Source organism: Alligator mississippiensis, chromosome 11, assembly GCF_030867095.1.
Source record: "Alligator mississippiensis isolate rAllMis1 chromosome 11, rAllMis1, whole genome shotgun sequence".
NCBI classification, from domain to species: Eukaryota; Metazoa; Chordata; order Crocodylia; family Alligatoridae; genus Alligator; species Alligator mississippiensis.
The window spans coordinates 24268232-24276116 of NC_081834.1; the positions used below are offsets into that span (position 1 = coordinate 24268232).

At 40.2% G+C, this 7885-nt stretch overlaps 1 protein-coding gene across 5 annotated transcripts in view; it reads right to left on the reverse strand.

Moving 5' to 3' along the window:
* WDR72 (WD repeat domain 72) overlaps positions 1 to 6970 on the reverse strand; it is a 284931-nt gene extending 277961 nt beyond the window's left edge. For 2 of the 5 annotated variants that reach the window (XM_059714686.1, XM_059714683.1), the window contains exon 1: positions 6255 to 6968. The gene's annotated coding sequence lies outside the window, so the exon portion shown is untranslated. Of the gene's footprint in view, positions 1 to 6254 lie in introns of all 5 variants that reach the window. The other 3 variants (XM_059714684.1, XM_059714681.1, XM_059714685.1) reach the window with 2 other exon arrangements.
* Positions 6971 to 7885: the final 915 nt, after the last annotated feature.

Genomic DNA, 7885 nt, shown 5'->3' on the forward strand with positions numbered 1-7885 from the left:
AAACCATACAAAAGAGATAACAGGTATCAAAGGTATAGAAAATATCCAAACTTCATTCTTTGTCAGGTTTAATCAGAGTGACCCCGCATAAGAAGTCACACTGTTAAAGCATTCATCCACAAACAAACTCTCTAAAGTTTCCAAGCCTATATTGACTTTTCAGTAGTGTGTTCAATGTGAGAATGATGACATGTTATATGAGAGAGACTGGACTATAGAAAATAAATAGATAAGAGTGATGAATGATGCTTTTGGTTCTTGAAACTCATTAGGATCCATGAATTTGTTAAACAGGTTTTTTAATCCTCTTGCCAAAATTTGGGTTAGCACATTATTAACCTTCATCAAGTTGATCTACACACAAAAATGTACAGAATTGATCCTTCTAACTCTTTTTTTAGTGGCTGTGGCCAAAGAATGCAAAGAACATAAGAGCTGCCTCAGAACATGGGCCGTTTGTTAACTGATATCACATGGTATCCAAGGGCCATATCCTTGTCTCTTGACCTCACCCCAGAAATGGATCAAAGTTAAAATTGTCACTGCACATGTTTTAATGTAGTGTTCTTCTTTGAAGACATGTCAGTATGGATTGCCCTGTAGGGACATCTGTACCTCATCCATGTGAGCTCTGAATTTCTTTAAGGAGCAGCATCTGCTGGGGCTACACAATACTCCCTGTGCAATGCACTCCATCAGTTCTCATCAGTGAGACAGAACCCTTACAGTGTCCAATATGTACTTGTTTCTTAGCCTTGACTTTTTTATTGTACCTACTTGAAGAAATACCTTCATTCAAAGTCTTAAATTGGACACAAAAAAAGTTCAGTTTGTCAACTGCCTGTAATAAACCTCTGATACAGGACAGTGAGGTAAGAGAGAAGATGATATTCTATATGCAAAATGTTTAGCTCACCGCTTATCTGACGTAGAAAAGGGGGAAAGTTAGTCTGTCCTAAACTGTGTGCTGCAAGGAAAGTCACATCTCTGCAGTACACTGCAGCCTGTGAAGTTAACTAACTGGGTCTGAAATTGTCCACAGCTACCCCACCCATTGCCATGCCTTGCTCCTTACCCATCTGTCTTTCTACATCCTGCTTCAGCAACACTTCTCACAGGAGCCTATGCAAAAAAGTGGCCTTGTTGCTTTGTTTAGAACTAACTAAGTGGGTTTTGCAGGAGCACAGGGCTGAAGAAGCTTGTATCCTATTAGTTCCTTATTCCAAAGTTAGAAAGGGAGGTCTATATTCCATCTTAAAGCTGAGGAGAATGAATTTATATACTGCCTCAGGTTTAGGATGGCACTGCTTGCATCCACAACTGAATACTTTCAAAAGCAATTCTTTGACATTACATAAACATGCAAAAAATAAAAGCATTTGAATGTAAAGTATGAAATAAAGCTTTCATGTTTAAACAAATTTTAATGAAAGGTTAACAATATTTTTGTATCATAATTGTCTGCTATGGGACTAAGAAGACGGAGATGTCTGGGCTGAAAATCCTAAAGAATATTTTAACTATTTTATAGTGATAGGTCATGGTAACACTTTGACTTCTTGGATGCATTTATGATATTAACATAACAGTTCCTAGAGTAGGATATATGCTGACTAAGTCTTGAATAGTCACTCTTTTCTTTGTCATGTCCTAGATTACAGACCTATCAAAAACCTGGAATAATGAATGTTAATAAATAATGAATTAAGTTCATTTGACTTTAGTTAAATGAAACTAAAGTCAAACTAAGAGGTATCAGCTGCTCTAATTTGTGACAGAGATCAGTTTAGTCTCAGAAAAGTCCAAGTTGGAAGATACAGAATGGCTTAGAGACCTATTTATTTTCCTCCAAAATAGAGCAAAATCAGTTTATGCCCTGGTAGAATAGACCCCAATGCATCTTAAAATTTACTGAAAGGGCAATATTGTTGCAATATTTAAGACATTAATTACCCCCTATTTTCTACTTTGATTTTAATACACATTCTTGTAATCTGATTATAAAATGTAATTCAATAGGTTTTGAATATCTGCCAAAAGGAGGAAAGACTTTTTCCCCCCACTATACATCCCATTTTTGGGAAATGCTAAATTTCCATCCATCCAAGTTATTTGTGCCAATTTAATGGCCTTCCTAGTTCAAATTAGAATTTATTTTTAGAGCAACATCCAGCTACTAGTAATGTAGCATCAGTGCACATCCATGGTTTGTACTTGTTGAGGGAATCCTGCTGTCATGTAAGAGGTAAGAACCATCACTGTATATCGCGGGGATGAATATATAACCTGAGAAATCAGGGCTGAAAATTAATTCCTAAAAGTATTTGGGGTTATATCCTCTCCCCCCCCCCACTAATTTGTGATACATAGGGTTTTCATGTTGTAGTCCTATCCATGCCTACAACATTAAAAACAATCAAACAACCAACTGTACCTGCGTTGTGTATGGTTGAGCTAACACTATGGTTAAATACAGGCAGTCAAAAAGCAAAAGCTTGAGGCTGAATTGATTCAATCTTCACAGGTTTCTGTGAACTGCATAGATTGAACTGAGGGGCAAATGAACAGATATTCATTTTTTATTCTGGAAATGCAGCCATATGCCTTCAGTGGCTCAAGCTAGAAGCTGGGGGCCACTGGAGAGCAAGCCTTTCCTTCTCTTTGACAATGGCTGCAGAAAAGCCCTATAGGCTTTTCCCCCCTCCCTGCTTGAGCTAGAGTGGGGGCATTGCCAGGCCCCCGCCTAGGCCAGCATGCTGAGTAGGGGTGGGAAACCCAGCTCAGACTACTCGCTGCTGGAGGGGGAGAAGCCAGACTGGCAGAATGAGGTAGAGGCAGGAAGGGGGCTTTAAGCCCCTTCTAACCACCCTCATGGGACCCCAGCCAGGGTCTCCTTTGCAGGGGCACAGCAGCCCCTGCCAGGCTTTTCCCCACTCATCATTCGAACAAAGGGGCTGGGCATGGCCAGATGCCCCCCCACCCCCACCTCAGCATGCTGGCCATGCCTCCCCACCCCTTACACTCAAGTGAGAAGCAGGTAAAAGCCTGGCAGGGGCTGCTGCAACCCTGCCAAGCAAACACTGTCTGGGGTCCTGTGCTTGTGGGAGAGGTGTTTAAACTCTCCTCCCCGCCCCTGCATCTATGTGCTGGCCCAGGGCCAGCATCTGGCCGTGCCCATCACCCCCTCTGCTCAAGTGGGGAAAAGCCTGGCAAGGGCTGCTGCACCCCAGGAAAGATACCCCAGCTGGGGTCCCTGTCTCTGCCTCATTCTGCCAGCCTGGACCTGGGGTCTGACCACCCCCACACTGCTCCAGCAGCAAGTGGGAGAAAAGCCTTTGAAGGGCGGCTCTTGCCCACCCCCCTGTAGACCTGGCTGGGGTCCGAGGTGTTTCCCAACCCCACCCCCTTCTCACCCAGCTGGAGCAGTGATAGTGCTCTGGCTAGGGAGCACAGAGGTAGGGGCCAACTCTGCTCCCTGGAGTAGCCCAGCCTAGCCCTGCCTCGCCTCCTGGGCTGCTGGGGAACTGTGAGTTATTTGAACTAGGAATGGGTCTGGGACACAAGTTCTAAACTGATTTGAGCCAAATCAGTTAAGTCATCCTACATTCAACCAGGTTTATTTTAAACCAGTTTCAGCCACTTTGAAAGTGGTTTGTGTGTATTGAACATCTGTTCCAGGTTTAAACCTATTTCTGATCACTTACACTGGTTTGAGTGTAATGTCTCTCCCTAGCCTATGACTGTGGCAGTTTTAATGCAATCAATGTGAAAGAAATGAAACATTTGTTAAATACTGTTTCTGTTTCAGACACATTTAACACCTATGTTGTTTTAAAAGTCCAAAATCTAAAGAGCACTACAATCAAGAGGACATGAGCCTTCCTGGGAACAAGACTTCATGTTGCAAGTAACAGATTTCGATGCAGCTTGGAGGAGTTTACATAATTTAAAATTGATTATAGTATCTCTGACCAAACACAGTGGGCACCAGTAAGGAAAGGAAACCCAGCAATAAGCAAGTCCCTAGAGTATCAGAACCCCAGATAAATAAAACCACAAGTCCATGATAGCAACTGCTCTGCCACAATGCAGAGCAAGTCCAGTCACAACCATGAGGAAAAAAGTCTTTTACACCCAGTGAAGGCTATTACCCTTGAATGCAGAACTGTAAGGTGGTAGACCCAGCTCAGGGACATTTACACTACTATCTTTTTTTCATTCTGTCTCTTTTTCCACTACTCAGGAGGCCTGTAAATGTCCCGCCAGCTAGACGAAGGAAAGACTATACCCTTCATCTCTGTGTCCTTGCATATCTTCTCCTCAACCTGAGATGAGACTATGGAAATTAAAGGTATATTTCCACTGAACTCTGATAGGGTTTGATGACCTAATGGCTTTATATTTTTATAAAGGAAAACTTTAGTAATCTTCTTAAACTTTTTGTCTGCATCCTTGGCTTTGATAACATCTGTCCAATATCTAACTTCACATCTACCATCACACTTTGGCTCTTCCTCACAGCACCAGAGGTTTTATTTCCAGAAGGCAAGGATAGGCTGGAAAAAGTTTCAGTTTAAATGCATCAGAAAGTTGATTTTTTGATGCAAAGAAAAAATTAAAAAAATATTTTGCATTCCTCAAAGCTTTTGATTTTGTTTTCCAGCTAAAAATCCCAAGGTATTACTTTACTTTCCCTGTTTGTTTTGGATGGGGAGGGGGAGAAAGAAGTAGAACAGAAAGAGGGCTTGAGTTCCAGCTGATTTTTCCCCTCATTCCCTTGTTTTGATACAAACCAAAAACAATATTTTGCTCAATAAACAAGTGCCCAATTTGAGGAAATATAACTTGTCACTGGAATAAGCCCTACTTGTTAGCATCAGTGTTCTTCAGAGTTGTATATGTATCTGTATTTCTGATAAACACATGGCAAAAAAGCTCCGATTAAGGGAACAAGCCAACCATGTATTAAGAATATATTAGACTGCAAACTTAAATCTGACAGAAAGGCACCAAACCACCTCTTTAGCAGTAAGGAAAACAACATAATCTGCAATAATTAAAGTTTATAAGCTACAAGTTAAAGGAAATATTTTATGAGGCTGCTGTGGCTCCATCTGCTGCTCACTGAAGCATACAACAAGACAGTTTTTTACAATATCTTATAAATACATATTTGCAAATACATTTATACAGTGGAGTCAAGTGCTAGCCCATTTCCTTAATTGCTTGCATTCTTTCTTCCATGTATTCAAGGGGCAAAAAAACCCTGTTCTATATTAACTTTACAACTGTTTCATTTAAGGTACACATCACTTTAAGAAATGACAACAAATGCTTCTTCTTTTTAATTACCAGTACAGCATTAATATCACTGCAGCTCTAACTTAAACAGTAGAATTTAAAGCTTGGGTGGCCTTTACACTCAAAGTGAGAATCAAAAGAATAAGAATATTTTATACACATTGTGGGTGTGTGTGGGTGGTGTACACAAACACAGAGTCAGGCCCCTACTCTTCAAGCAAGCCAATGTACACAGCATTTGCTTGTGTGAATTTGCAAATTGCTTGTTTAATGCGGCACATATGCATTAGCTTTTTATGTTTAACACACAATTTAAGGAAAGCACCCTTTCCTGCTTTGGTTATGTTTAACTGAGAAATGTGAATAGATAGGATTTCACTGACATTAACTAAAAATAAGTAACTAATCAAGGAATGGCTTAAAATTAAGTTATACAACTGGGAATCAAGTATAAAAAAAAAATCATAGTAGCAGTAGAAAACATGTTACCACATGCAATTCTGAAAATAGTTCATAATTTGTAGTATAAATATGAAGGAGAACAAAATGTTTCAGCATGCAATAAAGTCTGAAATAAAGATATGAAATGATTGGTTTCAATCCTGTATCTGAGCTAACTTACATTAACTACTGAAGCATAGCCCAAGGATCTTGGGAAATCCTTTTTATCTATCAGAAACATCAGATAATGAAATGCAGATAAGGCACAGATAAAATATAAAACAAAAAACCAAATTAAGTCCAGGGAATTTTTCACTCTCTTACAGTGCAGTCTGTACTGCTAGTAGAGGGAACTGCTAAGAAAACCTTCCACCATTAACATCACTTTCCTGCATGAATTTGTAAGAGCTAGCAGCATCCTAACTACTACATACATATCTTAAGGAAGGACAGGCACTATTTAAGAAGTGAGAAAGATCAAAAGCTTGCCTGTTCTTAGTAAGAAGACTCACCATTCTTGAGCTTTTGGAGTTAGAAGCACTGTTTAGTCTTCTTTTTATTTCCATGAAAAAAACCTAGGGTACAAGTGTAAGCAGGCTCATTTTCAATTCAGATCACATGCTGCTGCCTTCTCAGTTTCTTCTTGGGATTCTCAAATTGCACTCAGATCCTAAGTCAATAATACCCTTTTGAGGGGAGGTCAGGGGCAGAGGGAATGGGTACTACTGTATTAGATCACAGTTCAAGTGTCCAAGAACAGTTTCTCCCTCTTATTGTACTTCTTCAGCTCTTAATAAAAGAGCTCCTTCCTAAGACCTACATGCTGTTACTTAACATTTTACCAAACTCTTAAGCCTTGCGTATTTCATAAATGTTATCTTAACTAGTCTTTCACTGTAAGACAAACTACTACCATGTGTTGGCCTTTTTATCCAAGCACCAGGTGACCTACAAGCTATCACCCTATTCCTGGCTTCAAATCCAGTATTGAGGAAACAGATAAGAGGGTCCAGGTAGGACTGATGCCATCACCCATAACAGGGCAGCCTACTTTGTGACACGGTATACATGTGAACCTACGTGGAATTTCTTATCTAGGAGTCATCTCTGCCTTGAAGTATGTCGTATTATCATTTTGTTTTGCAGCTAGCGTGTAAGCATCTAAGCTGGCATTCCTTTCTCCCTATATCAACTGTAGGGAGCTCCATATATGTTGATAGTGCCTCCCTAGTGTAATGATTTTGTGAGAATCAATAAAATCTGCATGAGACAAAGCTAGTTAGTCACAAGTGGAGACTCAATTTGCCTCTCTTTAAAGGGCCACTTTCTTATGGTACCCCTTGCAGGGGTAGTGGTAGCAGCAGCTGTGTGGACTCTGTTTCCTGCTAAATCACTTAATCAATTGGGAAGTTGGGGGAGGTTATTTCATTTGCCGTTACTTTGTAAATATCCGGGGTAAGTAGAGTGTTTGATTTGGTTTTGGTTTTTTTTGCTGAGACGGGGTCTGGTGTAAGCAATTTTATATATGTTCATTGTGGCTGACAGTGAAATGGTTGTGCAAGCACCAGTGAAACTGAACCTAGCCTGTGCCAGCCAACTAATTAGTTGCAGGTGAGACCAGTCTACCACCTGCTTCCACCTCCTGCATAACACAATTTCTAGGTTCTAATTACAATTCCACCACTAACTAGAATTTTCATCTTGGGCCTGTCCCCTTGTTTTCTGAACTACATAATAAGTTTAACAACAGCTAAGTGTGTATTAAGGGATTTGCAAGGATGAAGGAGTTAATTTTCTGACAAATTGCAAAGAGGTTCTAGCCCCCCAAGACAGTAATGGTGGGTAAATGGAACATGAGATAAAAGGTGTGTGTGTGCTGTCACTAAGCCAATATTTTTGGGGGGGTTTTCAGTTTATTAAAGTATGCTTTAACTGTTGTTTAAATAGTTAAGTAATTGATTGAGGACAAGAGGTGTTAGGTAACTCCTATTGCTGCTACAGAGGTTGGGAGCATAAATTACTGTAGGGTATGGACATCAGCATTTCTCCTGAGGAAAGCAGTCTTGCTTTTACTTGGAAAAACTATAGCAGCTTTGAAAGTAAAAACAGCTCAGAAAAGCTTGAATTGCTGTGAGTCCTAGTT